The sequence below is a fragment of the Prionailurus bengalensis genome, chromosome E2 (assembly GCF_016509475.1).
Source record: "Prionailurus bengalensis isolate Pbe53 chromosome E2, Fcat_Pben_1.1_paternal_pri, whole genome shotgun sequence".
Lineage (NCBI taxonomy): Eukaryota > Metazoa > Chordata > Mammalia > Carnivora > Felidae > Prionailurus > Prionailurus bengalensis.
The window spans coordinates 62,417,768-62,432,950 of record NC_057352.1 but is presented as its reverse complement, the minus strand read 5'-3'; the positions used below and the strand labels follow the sequence as shown (position 1 = coordinate 62,432,950).

The following is a 15,183-nucleotide window of genomic DNA, read 5'->3' as shown; positions in this document are numbered from 1 at the left end:
ATTTTTGCTGTAATCTTTATCATTTCTTGTCTTCTGCTGGATTTGGTTTTTATTTGATGATCTTTTTTTCCATTACTTTAAGGTATAAGCTTAGGTTGTGTACTGGGACTTTTCATCCCTCTTTAGGAAGGCCTGGATTGCTAAACTTCCTCTTATGACTACCTTTGCTGCATCCCAGAGGTTTTGGACTGTGGTGTTATCCGTTTCGTTGGCTTCCATGTACTTTTTAATTTTCCCTTTAACTTCTTGGTTCACCCATTCATTCTTTTTTTTTTAATTTTAGTTTTTATTATTTACAATTTACATCCAAATTAGTTACCGTATAGTGCAACAGTTATTTCATGAGTAGATTCCTTAGTGCCCCTTACCCATTTAGTCCATCCCCCCCCCACAAACCCCTCCAGTAACCCACTGTTTGTTCTCCATATTTATGTGTCCGCTTCTTTTGTACACCTCCCTGTTTTTATATTATTTTTGTTTCCCTTCCATTATATGTTCATCTGTTTTGTGTCTCAAAGACCTCCTATGAGTGAAGTCATATGATATTTGTCTTTCTCTGACTACTAATTTCACTTAGCATAATACCCTCTAGTTCCACCCATGTAGTTGCAAATGGCAAGATTTCATTCTTTTTGATTGCTGAGTAATACTCCATCACACACACACACACACACACACACACACACACACACACACACCACATCTTCTTTATCCATTCATCCATCAATGGACATTTGGGCTTTTTCCATACTTTGGCTATTGTTGATCGTGGTGCTATAATCATGGGGGTGCATGTGTCCCTTCAAAACAGCACACCTGTATCCCTTAGATAAATGCCTTGTATTGCAATTGCTGTGTCGTAGGATAGTTCTCTTTTTAGCTTTTTGAGGAGCCTCCGTACTGTTTTCCAGAGTGGCTGCAGCAGCTTGCATTCCACTATTCATTGTTCCATAGGATGTTCTTCAGTCTACAAGTATTTGTTATCTTTCCAAATTTTTTCTTGTGGTTGATTTAGAGTTTCATAGCATTGGGGTCTGAAACTGTGCACGGTATGATCTCTATCTTTTTGTACTTGTTGAGTACAAGTAAACATAAAATTATTTATGTTTATTTATTTTAGAGAGAGAGAGACAGGGGCAGAGAGAGAGGGAGACACAGAATCCGAAGCAGGCCTCAGGCTCTGAGCTGTCAGCACAGAGTCCGACACAGGGCTCAAACTCACAAACCATGAGATGACGACCTGAGCTGAAGTCAGATGCTTAACTGAATGAGCCTCGCAGGCACCCACTTTAGTGACATTTTAAATGACACCGTTCAAAGTGCACTTGCTACCTTGCAAACTCAGAGAGAGAGAAAGAAATGTGAAGAATCAGGAAGTGGTTAAGAGTTGGCTGCTGAGTTTTACCGTAATTTGGCTTTGGAGGGTTTTTGTTCATTGGGTGAAGTGAGCACAGCATATTTGCCTGCCATTTACCACAGTAGACAGCGGGCCTCTGGGAGCCAAAACTCTTTCTGACCAATGAGCTGGAATTTTACTAGGACCGCCAAGATGAGATTTGCTATTTCAAGGACTAGGAGTTATCTTTTATTTTCACAACTAGGTAATTATCACATCATTCAACTCTGCCCTCCAAGATATGTAGAAAATACCCAAATATAGTTGAGAGAGAAAGGGTGATAGCCAAAGTGTATAATCCTTTCCCTTTAAAAAATATGTTTAAATTATGCTTTATGATTTTTTTTTAATTTTAGTGAGGGGGCATGCAAGTGGGGGAGAGGGGCAGAGGGAAAGAGAGAGAATCTTAAGCAGGATTCACACTCAGTGTGGAGCCCAACACAGGTCTGGATCACATGATCCTACAATCATGACCTGACACAAAATCAAGAATCTGATGCTCAACTGACTGAGCCACCCAGGTGCTCAATAGTCTCTTTCTCTCTGAATGCTGAATAGTAAATTTTCAACGTGAATGGGGGATAAACAGGCATACATACATACATACATACATACATACACCACTAAGAAAGCCATGAGTTGTTAGACATGAACTATTTTCCATCATCTTTGTCTTCTAGTTATATTCATGCCTCTAGTGTTTGTTGATTGCAATGCACGATCTTGCTGTGTGAGGTACAAATTGTTGTGTGATCAGTTTTCCGTGAAAGTCTTTCCTCATATCTGTCTTAACCACAAGGTGCCAATGTTGAATTCGAGGATGTAGAGCTAAGAGCCTTGAGGTCCAATAACTGTCAACTAGAAGTTATATTTTCTGTTGGGGAGAAATCCCCATATGATGGCAATGACTTTGCATTGGTAAGGGAAAGAATACTTTCATGCCTTCATGGTTCTTGTGCTTTTTCTGCCTCACCAAAATCAAGACTCAGGTCATGTGCATGTTTATCAAGAAAACACCTTTTTTTTTCCAGAAAATAAAAACGCCCTGGAAGACAAGTGTAATGCATTGAGGTCTGTGAAAGCCACAAAGGAAGCAAAAGTCAAACAGCTGAAAGGAGAAAGCACATAACCTGGAAGAATTCTATGAACAAAGAAAAGTGCCTACAAAAAAGTAAGATGGGGGCGCTTGGGTGGCTCAGTCGGTTGAACGTCCAAATTCGGCTCAGGTCATGATCTCACAGTCCATGAGTTCAAGCCCCATGTCGGGCTCTGTGTTGACAGTTCAGAGCCTGGAGCTTGCTTTGGATTCTATATCTTCCTCTGGCCCTACCCAACTCGCACTCTGTCTCTATCAAAAAATGAATAAACGTTAAAAAAAATTAGAAAAGTAAGATGTTCATGTGAGAACTGTCACAAGGACCGTATTGTATGGGAGAACATGGCAGCCAGTAGAGATAATTGTATTTCTTTTGGAACTGGGTCCAGAGTATTTTTGCCCAATGCATTCAGTAGAATTGGACCTTCCCTTCCTACCTTGCTTTCTGTAACGTAACCTGCATTTTCCTTTCTCCTAAGTGCTTGCCACACATTGTGTCATGTTTTGGGGGCGGCAGAGGGAAGGTACCATCATTAATAACTTTAATACCTGGATCCACCTACACTGTCCTATAGATTTCAATCGCATCACACTGTTTTGTCACCCAGCAATTAGGTCATTTTTGTTCAGGACCAGACATGGGTCAAAAATGTGTGGGAAAAAAAATGAATTATCTTGCTGCAGAAACAATGGAAGTTGCTTTCTGGAAAGTGGGTAGGGGTACCAGCAGTACTGGATCCCTGCATCCATTCTGCCAGTGAGATTGCTCACTGCAGGCCCAATCCCTAAGAAAGTCAAGTTGTTTCCTGTCCCCTGATTTTTCAAGTGTAACCCTTCTGAGTCTTGGCCAAAGCCCGCAGCTTCACTAGGGCTCATCTTTGCTGGCCGCCCCTGAACTACACTTGTTTACTTCTAAGTCTGTGCCCATAAAGTTGTTCAGCTTCTTTGCCGTTCAAATATATGCCCCCCACATCAATGATGAGTCCTAGGGAGTTTGGGTCCAACTGCCAGGCTGGCTTTGTCCTGGGCTTCCTTCTCCATCTTGGTCTTGTGTGTCTTTGTGGGGTTGTCAGATACTTGGTGCATTCAGTCCCATGTTTCCTCCTTTGTACAGTATTTCCTTTTGTTCTCAGGAGGAGATGGGGGACTTTAGAGTCCCTCACTCGTGTTGGAAAGTGAAGTCTTCTCTTCCCTGGAGACTCACCTTTATGTTCGTCCTTCCCACAGCTGGGGTTAGGGCTTGCTCTGTCTCACTGGCATCTTGTTTTTGTTAACTCGTAAGCTCTTTCTGTGAGTGGGTACAGCACCCTGACCACCTCTCTATCTTCAACCCCTTACAACAGAGCCACTACATTACAACCACTCCAGCAAGCATTTGCCCAAGTACTGCCTGAGGCCAGAAGGAAATGCATGTGCCTTTCTCTGTCTAGTGCTTTTGTGTCATTTGCTAAGAGATTTTCAATTTTGCGTATGATTCTTGAGGACATCAAGTGTCAAGTTGAAACCATCTCAGTCAACACCACAAAGAAAATAGTCTGAGGGCAACACAGCAACCCAGCCTTGCCAAGCATTGCCTTCTGCTGCCTTCACTATCAATGGAATGAGTCTTGTTAAAGTAGATTTGGCTCCATGAAGTTGAGAGTTTTCCACCTGAAATCTCTTTCCTGGAAGTAAACCCAGACTGTGTGACAGTTCATATCAGGTTGTACGTCAGGAGATGATGTTGTTCTAAGAATGGCCTTTTGAAGGTGGAGGCAGGGGTTGCAGTCCTGAACGCTAGCGATGTCTGGGAGTGAGCTGCAATGTTAGTGAAACCATATTCTGGAAGGTCGTCTTTCAGGTGATTGCCTGTGTCATGGTACAACTTTTGGACTGAGAATCAGGGCTCCCCATGGAGGTGTAAGACTAGTGATGATCCCTTGATTCATCCTAATGGGTACAGTTGGTCAGATACGGTTTTTCACTCACTGATGAAATGAGTCTTCGCCATATCAAACAAAAGACCAACTCTGGGAAGGCACAAAGTACAATGTTATTTGATGACTTTATGATAAAGGAGAGGAAACGAGAACTAGAAAGACAGTTCCAATAGTAGAGACGTGGCAGCAGACAGAAGTTGAATTTTCTTGAACTTAAATGGGGTGTTCACTTCATTTCTCTGATTGGGTTGTCAGTCTGTGCATTTATGGGAGAAGTGGGGGAAGGGATATTTGCATAGGCCTTCAAGAGTGCTGGGAGGTAAAAAGGGAGAACTTCTGGACCTTGTTCCTGACTGTGTATGTATCTTTCCCATCTTAGGAAGCTGAAAATGACACTGTGAACTGGCGGCAAAGAAGAATCAGCTAGCAGCTGCAGGTAAAATTTGAAAATAGCTACAGAAGGGGCGCCTGGGTGGCTCAGTCGTTTAAGCATCCAACTTCAGCTCAGGTCATAATTTCACAGTCCGGGAGTTCGAGCCCCGTGTCAGGCTCTGTGCTGACAGGTCAGAGCCTGGAGCCTGTTTCAGATTCTGTTACATCTCTCTCTGTCCCTCCCCCGCTCATGCATGTGCTCACTCTCTCTCTGTCTCAAAAATAAATATGGGGTGCCTGGGTGGCGCAGTCAGTTAAGCGTCCGACTTCAGCCAGGTCACGATCTTGCGGTCCGTGAGTTCAAGCCCCGCGTCGGGCTCTGGGCTGATGGCTCAGAGCCTGGAGCCTGTTTCTGATTCTGTGTCTCCCTCTCTCTGCCCCTCCCCCGTTCATGCTCTGTCTCTCTCTGTCCCAAAAATAAATAAATGTTGAAAAAAAAATTAAATAAATAAATAAATAAATAAACAAACATTAGGAAAAAAAGAAAATAGCTACAGAAGAAATAAACAAGTACAAGTGAGTTCAGCTAGTAATTACCAGGAGCTCATGAAACGGCTGTTATTTTTTGGTTTTTAATCTTTTTGAAAAGTTTGAAGTCAACATATGCATAGAGTATTAACAGATAAAAAAGGTACGTTTTAGAAGGAATAAAACAATTAAGGTTCTAAACATTTGAAGATCTCAAGTAGTGAGCAGACTGTGTGGAAACTTTGTCCATGCTAACATTCCTCGGGGGTGGTGTCAATTGTCATAATCTGTAGGAAAGCAGTGTGTCGTACAATGAATCATACCCATCAACGTGGTAGTGCCATTTCATGGCCCTTGTCTTTGCAACCCTGGGAAACATGGTGAGGATATAAATTATAGAAGAATAGATCTTTATGATAAAAGACACTTGTCACATGATGAGTTAGAGAAAGATTGAAAATGGGAAGGAATTCTATGAACTCTGAACCCTACAGGCATGGAATAATGAGTAAGGAAAGGATGTAACAATAGCTTTGATCCTACTGTACATTGATAATCATGTGCAAAGTGTTTCATGTGTAAGAATAAATTGTATCAGGGGACAGATATGAGGTTGTTGGGAATGTGGGCAGCTTATTTTTTTAAAAAATTTTTTAACGTTTATTTTTGAGACAGAGAGAGACAGAGCATGAATGGGGGAGGGGCAGAGAGAGAGGGAGACACAGAATCGGAAGCAGGCTCCAGGCTCTGAGCCATCAGCCCAGAGCCTGACGCGGGGCTCAAACTCACGGACCGTGAGATCGTGACCTGAGGTGAAGTCAGACGCTTAACCGACTGAGCCACCCAGGCGCCCCTGGGCAGCTTATTTAAAATCATACCCAATATTGGGCCTTATCTGACAAGAGCAATTGTAACTCACAGGCCACAAATTGAACAAACACGGGAACAGCTGCAGCAGGCAGAGCTCACCTTTAGATACCAGGTAACCTGAGTTCTGCCTGACATACTGAACCCTTAGCACCTCACGCAGGTGAGTGTAGTGGCCCTTGGAATCCCTCACCACAGGCTTTTCATTGTTGGCTTTTTCCGCTTGCAGTTCATGAGAAGAATGCTCAGGACAACCTGGTAAGTGTTTTCTTGTTTCCTCCTCTTTCTTTGGTGCACAGTCTGGCACCACCTTCCGACTGAAGGTGGATGTGTTTTTTCTCCCCCAGATCAAGACTCAGATCTGGGACAGGGAGATGGCGGAGCAGGGCAGGGAGGTCGCTTACTTGAAATACAGGTGTGGTCATTTGACTTGCGTTTTTATGGGTGTTTCCAGGGATGACGCCTGCACTCTTACTTGTCTAGTAGACGACGTGGTGTTGCAACTCTTATAGAAGTCCATTATTTTTCTGTATCCAAGACTGGACGGGATGGAACCAAAGAGGCTGCCTGAGGGATACACGAGGCAGAAACCAATCACTGCAAGAACCCTTCAAGGAGAGGTAAGGAGCACGTTGTGATGTGCCACAGTCTAATTTCTGCTGTGCAACCTGTTCCTGTGTGTGACCATCGTGTGGTCTGGAAAGAATCACACGCACTAAGGACGGCAGGTGGTCTGAAGGGGTGACAGAAGGGTGTTGTCCTCTGGTGCCACAGACAGTGAGGCACTTGTCCCTGTGACTGGTGGAGCTCATGCCCCTCCTCTGACGGTGACCCTCCCACCTCCTCTAGCATCCCCCTGTCTGAAGAGCCTGGAAACTTTCTTCCCACCCGGATACAATGTGAAGACTTTAGTTTATTTGAGGAGAAGGTCATTTATTCACTAGTTTGAAAAGTCTTTCTTTTGGTTTGTTTTGGGAACTGTAGCCCTACATCCGTCCACTCAAGTTCCATAAAGCTTAGCTTAGTCCTCTGATGGTATCAGTGCAACTCTGCAGCTTCACTGCTAACTTCTGACAGTTTTCCTTTTCTCAATAGTGTCAAATTAGTCTTTCCTTATATACTAACTGCTCTCATGTGGAAGGCAGCTTGTAGATAAGCTGGGAGATTGAACAATTTGCCTGAAGAAATGCACCCTTCTTGAGGACTCATTGAGGCTATACACCAAACCAGTGTTCTCAATGTTATTCTTTTTTGTTAAGTTTATTTATTTTGAGAGACGCATAGACAGAATGCCAAGCAGGCATCACACGGTCAGTGAGGAACCCAACGCTGATCTTGAATTCACAAGTTGTGAGATCGTGACCTGAGCCAAAATTAAGAGTCGGATGCTGAATTCAAGCATCCTCAGACTAATTCCTGATCTGCAATGAAATCGTGATTTCCCATGATGTATACTGAGAAAACTGTTTTACTGGTGAATTCTAAATTTCTAGTTGCGCCTGACCTGTCCACAGTTATGTGATTAATGATGAAACAACATGAACTAGGGCACCGTGAGGTCTTTATCAAGGTGAGGGGACGGTTCTCCCCCTTAACCTTGGGGGTCACCTGAGGCATTTGGGATACCCTCTGCCTCTGCTGAGGGACCTGACTGTAGGGAAAAGTTTAAGATATTTGAGGAATGAGTTGAGGGATTGTTTTCATTCCGCACAGTCCTCTAAAAGCAGAATAAACCTCTGTCCCTTCTAGGGTCTTTAGTAAATCGAGAAACTGCTGAAACCTCTGTGGGTTACAGCGGCTCTGACTGTACCAAGAATGCAGACAAGGGTAAGGTAAATGCCGGGGCCATTCTCAGTTGTAACTCTTTTGGGAAACCCTCATCTTTATGTACAGTATGCTCTCCCGGCCTTGTCTCGTTTTGCATGTTGTGTGCTATGTCTGTTCTTTCTTTTCCAAATGCACACTCATAATCCAGGAGCCCATAGGCTTCTCAATTTTTAGTCTGCCAGCTTTCTGTGGTAAGTTTAGAAGCCAAAAGCGCTTAGAGACTGAGTACCTTAAGGTTTTTCCGTGAGTTTCAGGAAATAATGAGAGGAGGATGACTGCACACTCCAAACAGATGTCTCCCGGCCTGGGTGATCCCTTCCAGACCTCACCTCTGTGGGAACAGTGTGGCTGCTGTGTCTTCCTTTCTTGATTCTGACTAGGAGATGAACCTGTTAGAAACGACATCATGACTCCAACTTTCTATTATGTGCCCTGTGCCATTTAGAGTGGTCATAGAGAAAGCCAGTATCATCACTCATCACCTTACCGTCTTTGTCGGTAAATGACTTGTCTGGAATCCTCCAGCTATACCTTAGGTAAAAACAAGTTGAACACTGTGTCCTTCAATTGTGTTTCTGGGAGCAGTTTCTGGTTGTGTCCCCAGTCACTGTTAGAGCTGATATAGTCTCATGACACATACCAGTTTTATACCAAAACACTTGCATGAAATCTGTTATGTGAATTTCTCCCTTTTTCCATTGCACATAATGACTCTGTGTCTTGTAGTATGCTTAAAGTCAGAATTCCCTATGAATTAAGATGAACACATTTGAGCTTTGTAGACATTCACCACAAGTAACTCGTTCTTCACAGAAGACTCTCCTTCCCCTGCAAGATTCCAGGCATCCTCCACTGCCCAGAGGTCTCCGAGGCCTTTGACAACACTTCAAGAGGGCAGACTCCTTTCTCAGGGAGAGGAGCAGAGGAGGCACAGTGAGGGTCCGGCTGCAGAATATGTTGCCAGGAGTAGCTGTGATTCCATGAGCAGAATATGAGCCATTTATTCCCACTCATTTTTTTGTGTTCTTAATATAGCAAAAGCAGAGCATCTGGAGTTGGCGTAGAGGAGGGATGCAGGGTGAACCTGGACATCGATGGCTGCCTGTCTGGAGAATGCTACTTCATTAATCTGTAATTACTTCTGTTAACCCTCTAGGACAGGACCCTTGCCAGTTTACTTCTGCAGACATGGGCAGTGATGTGTGGTGGCATCCAGTGGCAGGGACAGAGTTTTCAGGTACTGATGCTACTCTCTTGGATCCTGGTGGCAGAGAAGGTGGCAGGTGCTGACACACTCTTCTCTGGGTTACAGCTGCTTTTGGTATTGGTTCTCTTGTCTGGCATATGGATGTAGCTGTCACTTCTGTTCTGCAGGGCAGTCTGGATCCTGGGGACCTCCTCCGTTAACTGGACGATTTTTCATGCCCCACCCCCATGGACTATTAGGCACGTCCACCTCCTGAACCTTAGTGGCCCTGAGGCCACCCGGAACCCCTCCACCTGCAACACTTGGTAAGATGATCTGAGCACTAGGAGTTGACTTGTAAAACACACTCACCTTATTTTGTTGCTGTTAGGTCCTGGGCCAAGGTGCAGAGGCGGTACCACAGACCATTGTGATGCAAGGGGAATGTGTCTGCTGCCATTACCATAATCCTCAAGTTGCTCAGGATCTCATCTTCGTCTTTTCCCCCACCATGGGTTGGTACAGGCGTCTCTTGTGGAGAAGGAATGGGGCCGTATGCAGAAAATCAGACATAGCGCTTCAGCAGAAATGCCCTGTACACAGTCCACGTGCTGGGATCTGTGAGGCATGAGGCACAACGGAATGTATGTCCATTTAGTTGTGCCCCCAGCCATCCATAGTTGTTCGATGAGTGATGAATACATCTGAGTCAGGGCTTTTAGGAGTCTTCATCAAGTTATAAGGGATGGTTCTTCAAGTTCTTTTTGGGTATCACCAGAGGCATGTGGGACACCCTGTGCATGTAATTTGGGATCTCACTGGGACAAAGACTTTAAGTTGTCGGAAGTATGAGGGGAGGGTTTTTTGTTTTGTTTTTGACCTCCCAACAGTCTACTCAAATCAGAATAAACCTGCATCCCTTCTGGGGCTTTTTGAAGATCCAGAAGTAGGTATCACAACCAAGAGTGACATCGACACTGGCTCTGCCAAAACTGCCGAGAAGCACAAAGTAAATGCTGTGGCCATTTTCAGTTCTAAGTCTTTACGGACTGCCACATCTTTCTGTACAGGACACTCTCCTGCCATTGTCTCTGGTTTGTGTGTCGTATGGTCTGTCTGCTGTTTTTTTTTTTTCCCAAATGCAAAACCTTTACTGCCGAGTCTACGGGCTTCCCTGTTTCCCAGCTGGCATCTGTTTGTGGTAACTTGAGCAGCTAAGCATGCCTAAAGGTGGGGACCATAGAGCTTTTCTAATGTGTTCCTGGAATAAATCAAGGAGGATGACACCACACTCCACTTGGAAGTCTCCTACCTTGCCTCATTCTTTGTGGATCTCCTCAATGTGGAATCATTGCTCTTGCTGTGTCTTCCTCTCCTGTTTCCTTCTATTGAGGATTTTAACGTGCTCAGAAAAATCTGTGGGTATCGTTACAATTTGAAAATGCGAACTGCCTTCACTCCAACTCATATTTTTGTATGTGTCCTTTACAATGGTCTTAGACAAAGTAAATTTCATACCCATCAGCATTTTGGTAAACATGCTGTCCAGAGTCCCTTCAGGTGTGCCCTGGGCACAAATATCTGAACTATAAGAGGTGGCATATTTGTCATGGAAAACATGCACTGAAACTTAAGTTGTGAAGAGAAAAAATCCAAAAGTACCTGTGTGGCAAGTGCCCACGGTGTCCTTCACTTGTGTTCACATGAGCACGTTCTCTCGTGTCCTGTGTCACAGGTACAGCTAAAACATGGAAACTTACACCAGACATCAAAGTGCATTTGTGTTAATTTTGTCTTTTAGAATTTCAGCTCATTTTTCCAGAGAACACAATTCCCCTGCAAAGTGTACTGCACTTAAGCTGAGAAGTACCTCTGAAGTAAAATAAATTAGTTGAACCCAACTAACATGTATAGGTTACCTGTTTCTCTAAGAGCATGCTTTCCCAGGTCCTCTACAGGCCCTCAGGATCCCCATCTCTCCATATGCCTCTGTGCCCATGGATAGCACTTCCAGAGAGGAGAAGACCCCATTGTCGGGACAGTAGTTTGGGCACAGGCAGGGGCTTAGAGGCAGAGCTTTGAGCCACGAGGACTATGATTCCATGTGTGGACACTGGTATTGTCATTCCTTCTCATTCTGTAGTTCTTCACAGACACAATAAACAGCCTCTGGGGTGGAGAGGATGAAGGGTGGAGTGTGATCCTGGACATAGTTGCCTTCCTATCTGGAATATGCTACTTTGTTAATTTAGTATTCCGCCTATAAATCTTCTAGGAAAATGGCCCGTGCTGTTTCTACGTTTCCAGACACGTGGGGACACTAGTATTCCCCACCCCAAAGCTGTAAGTGGAACCCAAATATGGGTCTCTACCCATACCCATACTCTTGGAACCTGGTGGTGGGGAAGCTAGTAGGATATGAGCACTGCTGCTTTGGGTTTCCGCTTTTTGCTGGTGTTGGTGCTCTGTTCTGTCCTATGAACATACCTCTCATTTCTTTTCCCCAGGCTATTTTGTATGCAAGAGTCCTGGTCCTTTCCCAGGATCGCCTTGCAGGCTGAACCCCGTGGACCACCCTTCACCACCAGTCATGGGCTATGGGCCAACTCCCCCTCCTCTACCAGCTCCTCCACCTACTCTATTTGTTAAGATGACCTGAACTGGCTGAGTGGCTGGTAAAGTATATTCATCTTCTTCATGATTGACTTTGTGGGAATGATGTAGAGACGGTTGTGAGTCTTGGCAATCCAACTACAAACTGCCTGAGGACACTGTAGCATATCTCAAGTTTCTCAGGCCATACATACAATGGGCAGTGGCATGTCCCTGTAATACAGTGAGCTATACGTTTCTCTTGTCAAATGAAAGAGGAGTTTTTACACAAAAGCAGATGTATCAGCAGTACTGGGGCGTATGTTGGAGACACAATGTGTTGGGTTCTGTAATGAATGAGGTGCACCCTAACTTTTAGAGCACCAGGTGTCCTGTGTGACAGAGGGACATTCATTAAACGATGCAGACCTTGTGATCACCAACATGGAAACACCAGTGAGGATCCAGGGCAAAACCGGGGGAGCCTTGAATCATACAGGAATAGAAGGGAAGTTGAGCACAGTAAGCAGAGTTTGAGGTGGTGCAGAGGGGAGGGTGTTGGGGTCAGTGACATCCAGCTGGAGGTCATTCCGGCCACAGCCTGAGCAGGGAGTGTGAGGTCCATATGGAGCTGCTATGTGGGATCGCTCTCAGTGCACAATGCAGCGTTCATCTCCAAAATGTCAGTGTGTTGCCAAAGTGCATGCAGGTAATCACCTAAAAAGATTCTCGTCTCCCTGGATTTTCCTGAAGGTTCTGGATATTTGTGGGGGGAAAAGAGCCCTGGATATATGGGGTATTTAACTTGGTCTTATGAAAATGCTGTATGCCCAAGTTCATATCCCTCAAGAGACTAAAAGTGGAGACAGGGTCTAGATCAGCTGAGTCATCCTACAATTCAGGGCTGGCCAGATGACACCACTGCTGGACCCCTGTCATCACCCTGACTACAGCTTTGCATCTCCTCAAACTTGTCTCACAATATGATGACGCTTTGCCTGTGTTCCTGCTGTCTCAGCCCTAATACCAGTTCTCAGTGGGACCTACACAGAGCCTCAGCTGTGTTATCTGGGAAAACAGGGGTAATATTTGTTTCTAAGAACAAGAGAAAAAGAAGACATTCAGTGCATAAAGCGTCTGCAAAATCTCTGGGAAGGGTCCCCTCACGCTTCTCACAGTTTCAATGAAGATATCTCCACACAATGATCCTCCAAAAAAGATGGTCACGGGAGTTCATTAAACTAAGACTGTTAACAACTCAGCCCAGGCAGTGGGAATCACTGTTTTAAAAAATAAGACAATGTCCCTCGTTTTTCTATTAGAATTCGGGCCCTGCCACACCATGAAAGAAAAGATAATTATGAGAATGTGTACATTCAGAGACCTAGATCTGAAGACAATCATTTTCTATTACACATCATCTCACAGATGCAGCCACACACTAAAATGTTCATCTGAGGCCACAGATAAACTACAGAAGACAGAATGCATGTAGGAAAACATAAGATCAGAGGGAAATAAACCAAAATCTCTTTGCCTTGTAGGACAACTCTTTTGAAATTTGAACAGGACTATGCACGGTGACAGACTATGGTGATTATATATACATTTTAAGAAGGTGTCAGATCTACCTGAATGCTTTCCCTGCCCATCCTGTCCCCTGCACTTTGTCCTTCCTACTGTCCCCTAATCTACCTTTCATCGTTTTGTCTCTGTGTCAGCGTCTGCTTCTAGCTCCATCTACTCTCAGTCCCCATTGAGTGCACACAGTGGGGTTCCTGTACACACAGGTAACAAAGTGCCAGAAATGGTGGTGATGGAGGATAGAAGCAAGATCACCCTTTGTGCAGGGGAACCTGAGGGAGTTTTCCGGGGTGATGGGAAATTCCTATATCTAGATTGATGGGGTGCTTATGCTCAATTATGTTGGAAATATTCCCTGACTCCATGGTGCCTTGGGATCATACAGGTATCTGTCCTTAGGAAATGGCTGAGATCTAATGGTGGAGAAGGATGAGGGACCAGCAGTGACTGTGGTAGAGGAGTGAGGGTCAGACCCATGCCCAGGATGCCAGGTCCCCACAGACAGCACCAAGTGTAGGAGGACTCTGAGGAGCAGAGATTTCTTGATCAGACCCATGGACTACATAATCATCCTGCAGTTTCCTCACTGAGCGATGGCCAGAGCAGAAGGACAGCAGCTGGAGGACACCCTGATCATGGCTGGAGTGGAGCAGTGGGCCTGGGGGATTGAGTCAGGGAAAGGGACAGGCAGAAGGTAGTGACAGGGAGTCTGAGAGACAAACGGAAGAGAAGAGAAGGGACCCTTCTCTGCTGACTTCACCTACATTTCTGTGTGACCAAAACGAGACCCTTGTCTCCCAGGGAAGGGAAGAGGGCTGGCAAAAACAGTGACATACTCAGCTCAAGTGCCCAGGGTATCTGCCTTGCTCTTGAGTACCTAACACAGGAAGCACGTGCTTTCTGTCATGATTGGAACTGCAGCTCGTAGCATTTAGTGAAAATCAATCCAATTATGCATCCCTCAGCATTAAAGTACTCCAACAAAATTAAGTGAACAGACTGAAAGATACAACGCAGGATAAAGTCCAAAGGTAGATCGACAGCAATACTTACGGGAATACAGTCTATCCGAAAAGGAGGTAGGTACCCTAGTGCAGGCCTTCAGACACCTGGCCGATATCTGAAAACGTAAAAAAAAAAAAAAAAGTCCTTACTCCAAAAGCAACATTAGCGCTAGACACAAAGGGATCATGATTAAGGTTTAGAGAGCAACCATATGACTTCATGGTGCTGTATCCATGAGAACAAGTCTCATCAAATTATACCCTTTAATTTGAGGCTCTTTGTTATATGTAAACTATACCTCATTAAAGAGAAATACTAGAAGCAAATGTGGGAACGTTCCTTTCAAATCCTGAAGTGCATGGGTGAGATGAGTCTGTCTGCCCATGTCTCAAAAATCCAAAATAATAAGACATTTAAAAAATTAATAATAGCAGACTAAGCAGACCCTGAGCCCACCCTCTCCCATGTTTTCAACTGCATAACTTCCACATCCAAGTCCATGAACCAGAGAGGGATCCAAGACTGGCACAACAAACTCCACACCTAAATAGAAGCTGCATCAGGAAGGTTAGGAAGGTCAGAAAGTTGGAGGCTGGCTGCCTGCAGAAGGAGCAGAGAAAGTGAGCCCTCGCACCAAGGAGCTGACACAGGGAAGACTAATCTCCATAACATTTGGCATTAAAACCCAAGGGGGCTGAATTCCCTTGAGTTTAGATCCTGGTGCTTTGGAGGTCAGCTGACCCAGCACTGGGTGATCCAGGAGGATGAGTGATAGCCAGGTCCCTGCCTGTGTAGAGACGCAACGTAAACA

The 15,183-nt window shown here is 44.7% G+C and overlaps 2 long non-coding RNA genes across 3 annotated transcripts in view; one reads left to right on the top strand and one right to left on the bottom strand.

Annotated features, from left to right (window-relative positions):
* The window catches only part of LOC122494641, a 34,990-nt gene extending 28,406 nt beyond the window's left edge, over nt 1-6,584 (top strand). The window contains exons 2-5 of the long non-coding RNA XR_006300230.1: nt 2,428-2,567; nt 4,791-4,847; nt 6,233-6,293; nt 6,408-6,584. This is a non-coding gene — a long non-coding RNA (uncharacterized LOC122494641). The remainder of the gene's footprint in view (nt 1-2,427; nt 2,568-4,790; nt 4,848-6,232; nt 6,294-6,407) is intronic.
* On the bottom strand, nt 5,399-14,615 carry LOC122494640. 2 transcript variants are annotated; one of them, XR_006300229.1, is made up of 6 exons: nt 14,421-14,615; nt 10,854-10,946; nt 9,564-10,772; nt 8,235-8,394; nt 6,583-6,745; nt 5,399-5,679 (listed from the first exon to the last, which is right to left on the bottom strand). It is a non-coding gene; the product is annotated as an uncharacterized LOC122494640 (long non-coding RNA). The 2 variants fall into 2 exon arrangements; XR_006300228.1 differs by having other exon boundaries at nt 9,564-9,809; nt 14,421-14,604.
* Between the last annotated feature and the right edge of the window lie 568 nt (nt 14,616-15,183).